Here is a 17,567-nt window from a genome sequence, read left to right as displayed (position 1 = left end):
TCCACTCCCTATGCACTCTCCACTCCCTATGCACTCTCCACTCCCTATGCACTCTGCAATCTCCACTCTCCACTCCCTAAGCACTCTCCACTCCCTATGCACTCTCCACTCCCTATGCACTCTCCACTCCCTATGCACTCTCCACTCTCTATGCACTCTCCACTCCCTATGCACTCTCCACTCCCTATGCACTCTCCACTCTCCACTCCACTCCCTATGCACTCTGCACTCCCTATGCACTCTTCACTCTCCACTCCCTATGCACTCTTCACTCTCTATGCACTCTTCACTCCCTATGCACTCTCCACTCCCTATGCACTCTGCACTCCCTATGCACTCTGCACTCCCTATGCACTTTGCACTCCCTATGCACTCTGCACTCCCTATGCACTCTGCACTCCCTATGCACTCTCCACTCCCTATGCACTCTCCACTCCCTATGCACTCTGCACTCCCTATGCACTCTGCACTCCCTATGCACTCTCCACTCTCCACTCCCTATGCACTCTCCACTCTGCACTCTCCATGCACTCTGCACTCCCTATGCACTCTCTATGCACTCTCCACTCTGCACTCTCCATGCACTCTGCACTCTCTATGCACTCTCTATGCACTCTCCACTCCCTATGCACTCTCCACTCCCTATGCACTCTCCACTCCCTATGCACTCTCCACTCCCTATGCACTCTCCACTCTCCACTCCCTATGCACTCTCCACTCACTATCCACTCTGCACTCCCTATCCACTCTGCACTCCCTATCCACTCTGCACTCCCTATCCACTCTGCACTCCCTTTCCACTCTGCACTCCCTACCCATTTGCTGTTAATCACCTTTGCAGCACGTACTTTATGGCCTCTGATGCTCTTCAGCGCTTTGCAGTGCGGTTAGGATATGAAGCGCTATATAAATTCAACTGTAATGCATTACGAAAAATGCCAAACCATGAAAAAACTCCCTGTTGCAAATCTTATGAGCAGTTTTACAAGTGTCTCACGAGGGGCACGAGATGCTTAGCCCATGAGTCTATTTAGGCCGTTTGGGTACGGGACACCCGCAGTTTTAAGGACATTATTAAAACGGACTGTAAAGTCGAACTGAAAGAATGAAAAGTTATGCATGCTGCAACAAAGGGGATCAGCCGAGCAATTTCACATCAGACAAACCACTGCGGAGTCCTCACTACAAATAAAGGGGCAAAAACTACTTTTAGCGCCCATGCACTTGATGAACAGCCAGATCGTGGCCTGTGTCTTCATCATGTATTTTTAACCAACGTACACTGAATTCACGTGCTCCACCACTAAAAAACAAGCACTCACCTGGGCTTCCTCGCATGGAATGACCAAAACAAACACAGAAGGAAAAAAAACTAAACTCCGCCCACCGCCGCGATGACGACATCGCAGAGGCGGAGAGGGAAAAAATCGCGGGAATGCCCCCGAATCTGGTCCGGCCTTGACGGACAGATCCGGCTCCCAATGGCTAGCCTCCATTTATGGAGCTAGCTAATGGGAGGTGGGGGACGTTCCGATAGCCAATATGGTAAACAAAAGATTTCACCTGCGCGAACTGCTTGCGCAGATCGCCAGGTCGAAACCTAAAAACATATAGACATATACCTACACAGGTTATCAGATACACATGTAAATAGTCAATTACATGCAATTTTTCACCCATGAGTGAATGAATATATAGAAAGATACATTTATAAATAGAGACAGACATATTTATAAGATGCTGACAGATGGACGGACATATAAATATAGACAGGCAGCCATACACAGACAAAATACACAAATATAAAAAGACAAAAAAATATATAAGATCCATTCCTATTTAGACAGAGGGATAGATTAATTGACAGAAACAAACACACAAGACCTAGAAGAGCGGATAGAAGAATATAAATGTATGTATGTTTTTTATGTGTGTGTGTGTGTGTGTGGTGCTTTATTTCGTGCATGCATGTGTGTAATGTATGTACATTTGTAGATGTGGTTTATGTAGATGTGATGTGTGTAGAGGTGCACGTCCCCGGCACTCTGCTAGTTACACATTTGATCAAGAGAGCATAAATCTCGAATCTTATTCAACGAACTATCTGTCTCCATCCTCGTCATCTTCTGTTTGACCTCATTCCCTTCTAGGTGAAATTGTGGCCATCCATCACTCAGACCTCACCCTCATCCTGCCTTCAAAGCTTGAAGCTCTGTCAAAAACAGTATTGTTTTTGTACAGGACAGGAGCAAGACACATTCATGTCCACTGCAATTGTAAACACCCGTTGGCTTATACAGAGCACATAAATGCATTTTTGATTTCTTGGGTTCCACATCGGGTTCCATGGCTGTGACCAATGCATGATTTGTAAAAAAAAAAACATAAGTGCCAGGGCCCTCTTCAGGAGCCCACTCGAACTTGCGTCACCAATTGCCAGTGGTAGCGCTGCCAATTACAGTACCAACACAAGTACTAACCTTCACCCTCTTATATATGTGACAATTCAGACTGTTCAAGGCCCCCACAGCTCTAAGAATGGCTTGGGAGCAAGTATTAGTTAGTTTCAATGTATACTGAACAAATAAACAACTGTTGTTCTGCTTATCTTTAAATGACAAAAACTGCGCCACCATGTTGCAGCTGTCATAAGCGCAGGTGTTGGTAATTACATGCCTGTGCCAAGCGCCGGAAACCGCCGGCTCAAATTAAGCACTGGCTGTGACTTGCTAGCTACTCTCCTCAACTATCCAAAATGTGCACATTTCGTTATTGCTCCAACTCTACACTCTTATAGGCAGAGACGTTTTAAGGGCTGGGTAAAGTGGGCTCTGGCCCGTCAACTAGACACCATGTCCATACACAAACAGAAAAATCAAGACATATGCACGATTATGAACACGCACACAGGCACCAACCCGCATCGACATGTTCATAGTCCATCAGGTATAGTGTGCCATGCATGCAGGCCAACAAATATACAGAAAACCAAAGAACATATAGGCAGCCAAGCACAATAAAAAAAAATAACATTCAGGGGCTCTGTACACAGATCAAAATGCATACTGACAAATAGAGTGACCAATAACTGACAGGTATGAGCACGAACCAAAAAAGATAGCAACAGACACAGAGGCATATATGCACACAGTTCAACAGATGTAAATGTGCCCAGGAACACATACTAAGAGACATACAGACACCCATGCACACGGAGAAACAGTGATGTAGGGCTTCATTCTTAGAGAAAGAGACCTACTGGTGCTCATGCAAACCAAGTGATATCAGGTATGCGGGCACATTAACTGACATTCACTTACCAATGCACTGCAACCAACAATCAAACAGGGACGGTAACAGACATGCAGGTGTCAATGCACAGGCAGGGGCAAGTCACCCGTGCATTCAGTTCCATACACTCATTCAGGCAGATATCGATGGGCACGGGGTGGAAAAACAACCAGTCATTGCTTCAGATAAATACTAATATAAAATATAAAATTCATGGGTGGATGACTGTATAATTGGTGCTGGGAAGATGTAGGTATAATCGTTAGCCCTTAGCCAGAAAATATTCCAATCAAACTGAGGAAAGCAGAAATCCCTTTTGCTGGGTGAAGGAATAGTACAGTGGCTATGCCGAGCCATTCCGCTCCCTCTCTGGAATGATGATTTGTACAGAAGAATACAGCGCAGGATGTATGCTCATTTCATAATGTGCCTCTTTCGCGTAAACAAACATATGTAGCATTGCAATTCAAGACCTGCTTCTCTAGTACTAACATACATCACACTTACTGTTGCCAAATCGAACACCATGTATGCAATAGGGCAGGGCCGGCCTTAGGCATGTGCAAGCTGTGCACCTGCACAGGGCCACCAAACCCCAGGGGCCACCACGCCAATATATATCCTTAATATAATAATCCTCTGAGGATGGAAACATATTTGCGTGGTGGCCCCTGGCAGGGATTTGGCGGCCTCCGGCTCTGTTCCACTTCCAAACACCCTGACCCCCCCCCCCCCCCCCCCCTTCACTGGCCTCCGCGCTCTGCCCCGCCCGGACCCCCTCTTCCGGGGCCCCCTAACTACGCTCCCTGCCCAGGGCCACCATGAGCCTAGAGCCGCCCCATATAGGGGGCTATCCTTTCACTAATCGGTGGTGTGAAAAGTGAAGGTCCAATTGGTTCAACTGAAGTAAACAAATACTTCAGCACACAGAATGGACTAATCTGTTCAATAAAACCCTAGGACCAGAGACATACATGGAGAGATTTGGTAACACTACTTCCATCACAGTCTATGCCAGCATGTTTAATAGACGTTGTTTCCTACAAAAACAGAAATATATGCGTATGGAGTTGATAATCTCACTTCTGCTCACGGTCCTCAAAGGAATTACTTGTTTTAAATATGAATATGATGGCTTTTTGTAGAAATCAAGTCAAAGAAACAGACTTCCCACAATACTTATTATTTCACTGTGCTTGCCTCTTATCTTCATTGTGTCTGTTATTATGTCCCTACAGACAAAGAGGATCAGTACAATGAGGGAATTAACAGCGCTGAGACACTTTGAACATAAAAACGTATTTAAGGCAGCAAAAACCTGCTCCAACGTCGATTCTTTAAAGGCAGAACGTGGACGTCAATTCACCAAAATGCCTGGGGTAGCAGTAGTGACATCAAACGCCAGTTGATCTTTACTTTCCCTGGCGAGCACATGTTTACACATACAAACATATTCACTAATATTTGCACTCTCTCTTACATAAGGACATTCTCACCTGCAAGCACGCACACAATACACACTTAAAGGCATTTTTTGATTACCTGAGCTGCAAGATAGGGTCACATTTCAGCTAATTATACTCCATTTTTTATTACACTGATAGTGAATAATCTGAAATCCATAAGGACAGCTTGCACTGATTCTACCAACTCTGACACCAAAGGTCACAAGGAGCAATCCAGGGGTCACAGCTGCGACCCCTGGTGACCCCTAAATGACCTCCATGTGGCAGATTTTTTTTAACACTGCAAATGAAAATAGCAGATGCCACAATAACTGTATAGTCATGCATGGCACTTGCATGATTCTCTTGCAGCACCACTCAGGAGCCAACTCCACGCAGCACATGACTGAGTGACTCAGTACTCCGATTCCAAGTCCATTTGGCTTCAAGAAAGGAAAAACCCTTAAGGTGATGAGTTTAGTTCTGTGGTATAAGATAGCGAACTTCCCACGTATAGATGTGATATTCAGGTAAACAACACGGCATGCAGGCCAGTTGGCCAACTTGACTATTCTTGAGATGTCACACAAATATATTCATAAAAGCACAGGATTCTAACAAAACCCTAAACTACGAAATTGACTTTAATACATTCTATTCAAAAACACCTTGCATTTCTGAAAACCCGCTTACTGTAAAAAATTAGTAGCCCTGCCTGGATTGTGGCACTATGAGCATTATTGGTTCACTCGCTAAGTTTAAAAAAATGATTCTAGTGTTCTATTTCAACATAACTTTGTTTACAATATGATTAATACACATTTTCTGTTTCCCTCAATCAATTAGTGTTTACAACTGTCTTTGACTCTCAAAATACAACATATTGTTGTTATTTTATGTTAATGTTATGTTGATTTGTATAGTGCACTAATCACCCGCAAGGCAGTGAGCAGGGGATGCAACCATGTAGTCCCCCTTGAATTATTCGAAGAGCCAGATCTTAAGCATCTTGCGTAACTCATGTAGCAAAGAGGGTCTCTGATGTGTTGTGGGAGGTCTTTCCATGTTTAGGGTGCTATCTAGGAGAATGAGCGACCTCCTGCTCTGCATTTGCGAATGTGGGGTGTGTGTGCAACTGAGTGCGAGGCTGGGTATAGGTGCCTTAATGGGTTTCCTAAAGTTTATGTGGCTGTTGAGGTATGCAGGTCTCGTGTTGTGTAGAGCTTTGTAGGTGGGCGTGAGGAGTTTGAATTTGCTGTGTTTGTGAATGGGGAGCCAGTGGAGCTCCTATAGATGAGATGTGGGTGTGGTGAGGGATGTTGAGTATGAGTCTTGCATCGGTATTCTGGTGGTCTATTGAGTAGTTGTTTGGAAACTCATGCAAACAGAGCGTTTCCTTTATTGTGTCGGCTTGTGAAGAGTGCCTGTGTGACAGTTTGTCTGGGGTTCTGTAGTAGCCACTTGAAGATTTTTCAAAGCATTAATAGGATGTGGAAGCAAGCAAAGCTTACTGTGCCATCATGTTAAGCTTGTAATTTAGAATGATCCAGAGACTTCTGGTGTATTTGGAGGGTGTTGGAGTGGGTCAAAGTTCTGTTGGTCACAAGGTGTAGTCCCACGGGGAGTTATTGTTACCAAAGACCAGTGCTGCAGTCTTGTTAGTGTTCAGTTTTAAGCAGGTGGCTCTCATTCATTCCATCACAAAAGTTATGCAGTTGGTGAAGTTGGTTCTGGTGGTGGGTGCCTTGTCCATCAGGGAGAGGATGAGTTGGGTGTTGTCTCCGTAGGGGATGATGGTGATGCCTTGAGATTGGATGATGTTAGCGAGTGGAGCCATGTAGACGTTGAACAGAGTAGGGCTGAAGAAAGAACCCTGGGGGATGCCGCATTTCAGTCTCTTGGCCTTGGATAAGAAGGGTGGCAGTCTGACTCTTTTGGTTCTCCTTGTAAGGAAGGAAAAGATCTAGTTGAGTGCCGGTCCTTGGATACTGCTTCATGAAGTCTTCTGTTGTGGGTGATATGGGAGATCATGTCAAATGAGGTGGAGAGGTTGAGCAGGATGAGGGGGGCTGTTCCCCCCGGGTCAATATGATTCTAATATCATTAGTGGAATCCTGATGGTGTACTGTCCAGTACACAGTGGTTTTGCTGGGTAGGAAAGCAGAGAGATAGGTCAGTAGGTGGCCAGTTGGTTTGGGCCGGCCGTCGGTTTCAGGAGGAAGGCATTGACTGCTGCATGTTTCATGGCTTCTGAGAAGGTGGCGATGTTCAGGAAGGAGGCGAGTCCTGTGCTGATTGGTGATGCCAGGTTGAGGATGTGGTAGAGGAAAGGATCCGATGGGGCCGCACAGTGGATGGTCCGCATGATTTAGGGTGTCTCTACGCTGGTGAGGGTGTTCCATCTGCTCTGGTGGTTGCCTTGATTGGTGGCGGGCCAGTTGGTGATGAGTTTGCTGGGATCTGGTTGTTAGTATAATACTTACAGGATTATTGGAACTATGTGGCAGGGAGTGCCTAATTATGCAGCAGGATTGAATACATTATGCAGCAAGGACATGCAAATTATGCCCATAATGCTGTACATTTGTTTAATATTACTTCATTATATTGTCATTTTTGCACACGGCAAAACTGTCTGGGCAAATATGTCACCTCATTAGTGCCAGTTTCACACCCAAATACAAAAATAAGCAACTAAAGGTGACTAGTTAACCTTTTCGAAGGGTCTTCCAATGAGCACAAACACATCTCATCACATTTTTAGTAACTTTTTATCCACTTGAGAGAGAGAAAATGTTTTTAAATTAAAAACGGCAGATTATGGATTATGTGACAAATCCATAATTAAGCAAAAATTGCCACAAACACAGAATTGCATAATTCCCATGGCCCTGGATACTTACAATTGATTCACAAATCATGTGGTGTTTAAAATTCATAGAGCTGAATGGGCCCACAGGACTTACTAGTGGTTAGACTAACAGCATTTGAATCCCTCAACTTCATATTGTCTCAGTGAATGTCTAAAATATGACTAAGTGTGGATCATTAGCTCCCAGGACAATAACAGGTAAAGTAGCACCTTACCAACGACACCCAGCAAGGCCAAAATGTGCATCACCTTGCTTGTATTTCATCCCAGTGGAACGCGGCCTAAAAGTACCAGCTGGAGTCTCCATTTTGGTGTAGGGCAAATAATGATTTGCATATGGCTAGTTGCAGTGTGTAATTACAAGAAATAAGCTAAAAACAATGGAATGGAATACAGACAGCAAGATTACCAGTGATTGTAGTTATTCACCCTCATTATCAGATCCTCACCCACTGAACCTATTGTGAGTAGGTGGGCTCAGTGCGGTTTGTAAGTGGAGCTCTTACTCAAACCTAAGTGCAAGCTAAGAAGCATGCCGCTGGTGTTACTAGTGAGTGAAGTTATTCAACCTCCAACAGTTCTATCCATTAACTTTTGTGCTGTTTTAGTGAAGTTGTGGAAAAGTAAATTCTGCCATGTTCTGTGTCCCTACGTGTCATCCATCATATGTTATGTGTGCATGATTAATATGCATATGTATTCCCTATGTTCGATTCAAGACGCAATTATAGTTGTGTCCACCTCTAGTATGTCAGTTTCCAGTCCTCGTGAATACTACGAATATCAGGCCTATGTAAAGCTACGTTGCCACGTCTCTCAGTGTGCACGTTATTTCATTGTAAAATCCCCGTTTCTAGGCCTCAAAAGGGCCTGGACACCAGATTCAGCTCCTGTCTCCTGAAGCCTCGCTGAGGAGCGATACAGCCCCCACCTGTATCCTCGACCCTTCACTTACTTCCTGCCTCGCAGTGCCCGGTTCAGCCTGGCTCTGCCTCTGAGTCTGCCAAGAGTATGTTATAGTTTCAGTTATCAGTTCAGTCCTCCTTCTCTGCATTCCTAAGCTACTGAACTGCATCAATAGTTTCCGTCATTGTCTAGCCTTTCCGGCTCCATGTAAGAGAAATACTGTATTTAATGGTCATTTAATATTCTTCATCACGCACTACATGTAGAATAATGCATGGTCCAGTCTTAGAGTCTGTTAGCCTTTCCCCTCCCGACTTCTAGTTTATATCAACATGTTCTCTAAACATGAGATACTAGATACTGCTTAGGTACATGTCGCCCTGACTCTCCAGACTTCAGTCTCTGCTCCTAGCACAGAGTTCATAGCCCCCAGCTTCTCCTAGTGATACGTCATTGCCAGTTTGCGCGCACCACCAGGTTAGAGGTCCCGGCTCCTTAGGTAGCCCCCTCCATGTTTCCGCCCCATTCATGACATATTCTGTTACGTTTGCATCACATGTCTATGTATACGCCCTGTTACACCCACTTTCACCCTTATCTTTCGCGACTGCTACGCGTCACACCCTTTGCTCCACCCACTGCTCCGCCTATCATATGTACTGTAATGCAACTGTTTTACTATATATGCTTGTGTATTGTTATTAAATGCTAGCGCGCTCATCCCAGATCCAGCCCCAGCAGCTGCTGGGCCCTGCCATCCTATTCCTATGCAGGTTGTCCTGTTCCTGTCCTTTATGCTGTAATAAACCTGCGAAACTCCTACTACCTCGAATCTTGACTCTTATTTATTGAGCTATCTGTTATTCATTTATACATTCAAAAATAGGGTATTATTTATTTATTTACCACATAATGGCGCCCGAACAGGGACTTGCCCTTTCCCCACGCGCCGGTGAAGCCACGCCGGCCCCCTGACCCTCTGCAGCCGTGACGGAACCATACCGTGCACGTGCAGATATTTCTGCTTCAAGTATCCCTCAGGCCCACGGAGGAGACGGAGGAGGCGGTCCAGCATCCAGACGAGGCGGTGGAGGAATGCGGCGAGTCCCGACCAGAGCCCAAGCCGAGAGTCCAAGGTCCGAGGTATCCGGAGGCCCACCCGTAACAGAAGTCCGAAGTTCGTCCGTCCGACGTCGAGGCAGTCCAGTCCAGTCCGAGGCCTTCCGTTCTTTCTGCCCGGTGAGTACCATTACTGGGGTAGTATCTAGACAGGGTCAATCTAATAGACTCTGGTCCGTGGGTTGGTGGTACCCAGACACACAAACGAAGTGTCCACTTCGGTGGATGCGGGTCCTGACGCGTCTCTTTATGAGACCGGTAAGTTTCGTACTGTTTCAGCAGTGCATCTAGTTTCTGTTCCAGTCAGTTCTGTTCTCGAGAAAATTCATATAAAGTCATATATTCTGTGTTCCGTATTCCAGGTAGTATTCTGTTCGAACTGTTATTTCTAAATGTTTTTCATGTATTTTAATGTTGTAGTATGAGTGAGAAGTGATTTTCGTGTTTATTGTGTATTGTATTGTGTCCAGATTATAGTTCAGTCATGCCGCTGTTTTCAAAGTTACGTCAGTTAAAAACCAGAAAGGGTCTGCTGGAAGCAGCAGTTCCGGTTCCGCCTAGGGACAGTCCAGGTCATTTTATGTATCAGAAGCATGGCATAAGTGCCATACTATATCTGGATTTATGGGTAGAGTATACAAAACAGTTAGAAGAAAAGTATAGATGGCCCGTATCGGGTACATGGGATGCCGAGTGCATCATGCGAGTAGAAGAGGCATTATGGAAAAAGAAAGCCAGACAATCACAGAAAGATGCCATCGAGCTATGGCGCAAAGAAGCTCATAAAAGAACCGAAAAAGAAATCAGAAAGTCAGAATTAAGTAGAGAATCCTTAGAACGAGCACAAGAAAAAGAACTAATCGAGATAGGTGAACAAGTCAAAGCCGAACAGTCAGACAGACAGAGGCATGCCCTCATTAAGGGTATGTATCCTCTTCTTGCCGAGGGCTTGCCAAAAGCGACCCCGGAGGCATCCAGTAATTTTCCGCCACCACTAGTTCCGATCAAGTTACGTCACAAACCAACCGCAGCTGATATTTTCATCTCGTCCTATTTGGACGACACAGTCCCAGAATATGCAAATCCTGTTCCCGCTCCACCAGTCCCTGTAAATCAGGCACTTCCCGTTCCTCTAGACACCGGGGCACCCTTTGCAGCACCTGCTACGGTCCCCCCGGTCCAGCCCGCCATACAAGTCCAGCCCGCATTCCAATTTCCCACCCTGCCAGGACGAAAAGCATCAGTTGATGATTATAGTCTAGGGGCCGCAGGAGGAGGTCCTCCTCGAACCCCGCCGCCACATAAGCGTTTAACGGCAGCCGAATTACATATGCAAGCGTCACAACGTACGCCCAGACTGTCTGTTGCAGAAATAAGAAAATCCCTTGCCGAATGCTGTTATGACCCAGTCCCAGGCGAAGATGATATGGTTTTATATTCATTACGCGTAAGAAATGTGGCCGAGTATCTAGTCACCCTACCAGATATGAAAGAAGATCTAGACAGAATATATCGTTTCATCCGTACAGGGGAAGATCCTGAAAGTATTAGCGATGTCATGTCCCAAAGGAAAGCTGAGACCCAGCTCATGATATTAAAGTTTCTGATTAATTGTCTAATAAGAGAACAAGATTACCCGTCCAAAAATCAGGCCGAAATGAAAGCCCTGATGAAGTGGAGTAATAGTATAGCCGAGGGTAAGCACAAGACTATCGGTGCTATGGAGAGTATGTACAAGAAAATCCGTAAAGAAATAATAAAGTTACACGAACAACGTAAAGCAGCACAAGTAAACGAGAAAGAAAGTAACTCTGATACTGAAGAGATAGACGACGAGAATTCCGCCAGAATAGCGTATGTAGGAAAACCTAGATTTCCAGATCGCCATTTACGTCTAGAACCCAAGTCTACGTTCCATCATCCAGTACCAGACCAAGGTTCTCTAGAACAAGTATTTCAAGCTACCGATCACATTCTGAAATCACGAATCGGTTACAGTGAGTTAAGTACTATGCATGAACAAGAACTAGCCCGATCAGCAGTCCGATGGATTACTGATTCTACCACTTTTCCAGACGAAATAGTGGCACAAATGTTTCTGAAAATGCCCCCAGCCGAGCAACGACTGGTGGGTATGTATATGATTCAGCACCTCATTACTCTGTATGAGGGTCAACATTCTGATCCAGGCCCGTTACATGATGTCCTGAACGAGTTACTCCAGTATAGATGGAAAGGTTTAGGTACCGATTTAATTAGTGTCATTCTAGAACAGCGCCACAAATATAGAACGTTTCTGAACCCGCATTTTGTTCATGTCTCACCCCCAGAAAGTAAACCATTTTACATAGACAGACAGAATCCGTTACGAGCAGTCCACCCAGTTAGGGGAACGGGTGGCGAAATGCAGCGAGTGTTTGTATACACTCCGATCACAAAGATGGAACTTCTGGAGATGAAGAAATTAATTCCCTGTCATGATAAAGATCCAGCAGGGTTCCATAGAGAATTAAAAGACATGCTCCGTATGGGAGAATACACGTATCCAGATATAATTAAAATGTTAAAGGTTCTGTTGCCCGCAGGGGTGTATGAAAAGCTCAAGGAAAAAGAATGGGAGGTGGGAGAGAAAAAGATCGATTGGGCAGTCCTAGAAGCTGAAGATAAGATACGAGTACCAGGTACCGGTCTCGGAGATAAATGTAAAGAATTACCAGAATTATTAATACAAGTTTTACCTAGATTATTGACAACTAGAAAAGAAGACTGGGATGCAATCTCAGCCTGTAAACAGAAACAAGACGAAGATATTAGTGATTTTTATTCTAGATTCGAGAAATGTTTTAGCATCAACAGTGGCCTCAAGACAAGTAGTGAGTCATACCCTCACCTTTTTGTTACTAAATTAGTCGAGAATTCAAGCCCACAAATTAAAAATCGAGTTTTGAAAGTCGAAAGTACCTGGCAAGCTAATACCCCGTCCCAGATGTTGCAGATGCTCCAATACCACCAGAATAGAATCAGAGAAGAGCAAGAACATGAAAGAAAACGTATGAAAGACACGAAAATGAAAGTACTAGTTGCACAATCTGTTCCTCAAGACAGTCAGAAGAGGGGTCCGAATCAAGCCAGTCATCCTGCAGCTCCCGTTAAAGGGAATTGCAATTATTGTAAACAGCCAGGTCATTTTATAAACGAGTGTGCAGTTCTGAAACACAACATAGCTACTGGTAAGACTAAAGAAAGACCACGTCCGCCTAGACAAGAACAAGTTTCACAGACTCCTCAGTTACAGAATGCACCACAGACAGTTACAGTACCGCAGCCTATTGCTGCAACACAGCATGTCACACAGCAGATGTACCAGTATGCACAGTCTGAGTATCCAGAGTACCAACAGTATTCATGAAACAGCCTAGAGAGGGAGGTAGGCTTGCCTCTCATCGAGATACCTGTAGATCAAGAAGGTCCCTATGTTCATAGTCAAGTATTAGGGAAAGACAGAAAGTTTTTGATTGATACAGGGGCAAGTAGGACCACAATTAGTCACGCCGAAGTTCCAGGGGCTCCGCTCTCAGGCTCAAGAAATGTTTCCCTTGGATTTTCAGGAAAGCCTATCGTAAATGAGATCTCAAAGCCAGTTTCTCTAGAAGTAGGTCCATTGTCCCGCACTACTGATCTGTTACTTACTAAGTCATGTCCAGAAAACCTATTAGGCATTAAAACACTGAAAGAGTTAGGTGCAGTTATATGCTGTTCCCCAGAGGGAATACGATTGTTCCTACGTGACTTTAAGGGTCACTATGTATTACGAGATTTTGATTCAAGACTGTCTAACGTTCCACAGCACTTATGGGCGCAAGGTCCAACTGATGTAGGTTACATGCAAATCACACCCTATCGTGTGACTCTCAAGCCAGGTGTAGTGTTACCACGAATCAGACAGTACAGATTGCCACCTGAGGCTGTAGCAGCCTTATCCAAAATTATTGACGAGCTTATTGCTCAAGGAGTGGTTGTAGAAACTGACTCCAATGTATGCAATTCTCCGATCATTCCAGTCATGAAACGTACTGATCCAAATGCACCCCCAGTATATCGATTAGTGATTGACCTACGAGAACTTAATAAATGTATTATTCCGCAGTACCCAGTTGTCCCAGATATCTCTTCCCTAGTAACAGCCATTGATTCCGAAGCCACGTTCTTTACTGTAATCGACCTCAAGAACGCGTTTTTTAGTGTTCCCATTCATCCAGACAGCCAGTTCCTTTTCGGATTTTGTTTAAATGGAAGGAGCTATAAATTCACACGAGCTCCTCAAGGTTTCACAGAAAGTCCTAGTATTTACAGTCAAGCACTTAAGAGACAACTAGACAACATTCACATGCCAACTGACACTGCCCTGCTCCAGTATGTCGATGATCTACTGATCACAGCCCGTTCTGAACGTGCTTGCGAGCAAGCATCCCTTACAGTCTTGTATTTCCTAGCCGAGATGGGGCACAAGGTGTCCCCTTCTAAGCTTCAATTCTGTGTCCAGCAAGTGGTATACTTAGGACACTTACTGTCCAAGAGGGGTAGGCAGTTGACACCAGACCGTATCCAGTTAATAGCGAGTCTTCCTCAGCCCAAGACCCAGAAGGAGGTACGTGCTTTTATTGGCCTTACTTCTTATTGCAGACAATGGATTCCTCAGTATGCATTTCTAGCCAAACCACTGATACAGTTAACGACACAGGAGGCAGCCGTATCGACTGTTCTCCCTTGGACATCTGAACATACACTTAGTTTCAATGAGTTAAAGAAAGCTTTATGCCAAGCTCCAGTCCTAGCGACACCGAACTACAGTAAGCCTTTTACACTTTTCGTTACTGAACGCGAAGGTACAGCATTATCTGTTCTCACACAAGATCAAGCAGGACAATACAAGCCATGTGCTTATTTTTCGAGCACATTAGATCCTGTAGCCCAGGCTCTGCCTGCGTGCCTCAAGTCAGTTGCAGCCACAGCACTAGCTATCAGGCAAAGTGATTCCATAGTCTTAGGACATTTCCTGACAGTACAAGTTCCACATTCCGTGGAAGTTCTTTTGAACCGAACACAAACTCAGCACTTGACAATTGCACGTTTAACAGGTTATGAATTGACATTATTCCAGCCACACATAGAAATCAGACGCTGCAACATCCTTAATCCTGCTACACTGTTACCATCAGTTAATTCAAATCCAGCCACACATGATTGCGTGGAAGTGGTTAACATTACGACAAAGCCAAGACAAGATCTGACAGATATTCCGTTACCAGATCCCGACCTGACACTTTATGTGGATGGTTCATGCATGAGAACTAGTACAGGAGAACTAGTCGCCGCGTATGCAGTGACTACTGACACTGAAGTTATTGAGACACACCGTATTGACACCCTGTCCGCTCAAGCAGCAGAGCTAGTTGCTCTGACACAAGCCTGCATACACGCCAAGAACTTGAAAGTTAATGTCTACACGGATTCACGTTACTCATTTGGAGTCGTACACGACTTCGGAGTGCTCTGGCAGGAGAGAGGTTTCATGACTTCTCATGGAACCAAGATTCAGCATGGTCTCCTTATTCAAGCTCTGTTAGATGCCATACATTTACCGACATCCATCGCTATCATGAAGTGCAAAGCACATACGAAAGTTACTGACATTATTTCCCAAGGTAATGATCTAGCAGATCGCACAGCCAAGCTTACAGCACAGACTCCAGACATTCCAGTTAATCAGACACATACTCCAGATCCGACTACATGTATGACAGTTAAGGACCCTACACAAGATGTCATAGACATACAGTTACATGCTACTCCCGAAGAAATCAAGAAATGGTCCGAACAAGGAGGGGTCCAGACAGATCAAGGATGGTTAACGAAGGGTAGAGCAACATGGTTTCTCCCCGACTCTATGGTTCAAGTCATTATTAATACCGCACATAGTCCAGCACATTTAGGAGAAAAAGCTATGTTAGACAGTATCCAGAATATTTGGGTCAACAAACATTTACGAGCTGCAGCCAAGCAGAAAGTCCGTACCTGTATGATATGTTGTCAGTTTAATCCAGGTAAAAGTGTCCCGGTGGAACAAGGTGGATTCCAGCCCCCTGACCACCCTTTTGAAGTCCTCCAGATGGATTATATTCAGATGGAGCGATGTCGAGGTTTCAAGTATGTCCTTGTAGTTGTATGCGCTTTGTCCAGGTGGACAGAAGCATATCCAGTCCCAGATTACACAGCCGCGACCACTGCCAAGCAGTTGGTTCGTGAGTTCTTCCCCCGTTATGGACTCCCTAGAGTTGTATATTCTGACAACGGTCAGCCATTCCCATCTGAACTCATGAAGCACGTTTCCCTGTTGTTAGGGTACCAGTGGAAGTTTCATTGTGTACGCCATCCTGAAGCAGCCGGTCTCGTAGAGAGACATAATCAGACTCTGAAAATCCGTATCGCCAAAGTGTGTAAAGAGAAAGGTGTGGACTGGCTAGTAGCTCTGCCAGTCGCTTTATTTTATATGCGCATGGTCGCACATTCCAGATCAGGTCTGTCCCCGTATGAGGTCGTATTCGGCCGCCCCCCAAATATGTGGGGTACTCCTAGACCCCGAAGTATTACCGATGTTTCAAGTAATATGCTGACAGATTACCTAGCTTCCTTGATGTCTGCCCTCAACTCATGTCGTTCACAGGTTGCCGCCGCATTTCCAGACAATACCGAGGTGGCACCGCATGAAATCGTTCCAGGATCCATGGTGTTGGTGAGGAATTTTGACAGATCAGGCCGCTGGAGCCTCGCTGGAAGGAGCCCCGACAGGTCCTCCTCACCACCCGTACAGCCGTGAAGTTGGAAGGTCGCAAAGGCTGGGTGCACCTTTCTCATATAAAAAAGTTTTATGGACTGAAACCCGTCTTAAAGAACATTTCCCAGGATTTGAAGGATTGCCAAAGCACCATTTTTAAGGACTGTCCCGCAAAAGACAATGTTACTACACCCCCCCTGTTAGAGAAAACTCCGCAACAGGAGTATAAGTTAAAACTCCGGTCTAGTAAAATAAGTCAGTCAGTTTGATTGTCTAAGTCCTCCCCTAGGTGAAACGGTTAGACTGTTTCTGACATGTATAAAATAGACCCCCATAGTGAGAGAGTTAGTCAAAACTCAATCCGATGTATCATTTTTCTAAGTTTCATATTATTTCTCAGCATTATGATTTCCTGCACCAGTTATGCATTTTTCCTGTATCTTCCAGTTCCTCATGTAAATATGTCTTCTAATGCTACTGTAGAGCACATGTTTAGTGACCCACCTCCCCATGAACTCTCTTACCGCCTCGCTATGCGAAATAATTCCTTTATCCGCATGTTACATTACTCACACCAGACCAGCAATGCCACTAATTGTTGGGTGTGTGGTCGACTCCCCCCTTTCCAGACACCGAAGGGAGTTCTGCCACTTTTTCCTTATCCATTTTCACATAATGGTTCGTGTGGAGCATGGTCCACGTTAACGTCATCCTCAACAGATATGTCTTTTCTTAACAGTACATGTTTCCCAGACAAGCAAGGTCTCCCCCACAGAACAGGTTTAGATCTAGAAAATGAAGTGTATAATTTAGGTAACTATTCTTCGAATTTCATGGTCCTGAATGTTCAGTCTGATACTACTCCAGACTTACCTGCTATTTCAGTATTACCAGTCAAAGGCGAATTATGTGTCCGAAATTATGGTTCTGTACATGTAGGACATAGTGATTGTACTACTATTGTCAAGTATAGTGACAGTGGGAAATCTATTTTCAAAGCTTCACGTCATTCTTATTTTATTTGTGGTCAAACTGCATATGTTCGTCTGCCCCTCGATTGGGAGGGAACCTGCTACATTGCCTTCCTACTGCCACCTGT

At 44.8% G+C, this 17,567-nt stretch overlaps 1 protein-coding gene across 1 annotated transcript in view; it reads right to left on the bottom strand.

The window, feature by feature from the left end:
* Window positions 1–17,567, bottom strand: part of ADAMTS17 (ADAM metallopeptidase with thrombospondin type 1 motif 17) — a 1,305,267-nt gene that overhangs the window by 1,148,632 nt on the left and 139,068 nt on the right. The gene's annotated exons all lie outside the window — the stretch shown is intronic.

This window comes from Lissotriton helveticus, chromosome 3_1, assembly GCF_964261635.1.
Source record: "Lissotriton helveticus chromosome 3_1, aLisHel1.1, whole genome shotgun sequence".
In the NCBI taxonomy this organism is placed as follows: Eukaryota; Metazoa; Chordata; class Amphibia; order Caudata; family Salamandridae; genus Lissotriton; species Lissotriton helveticus.
Note: the sequence above shows the minus strand (reverse complement) of the source record. Positions and strands in the feature narration are given on the sequence as shown.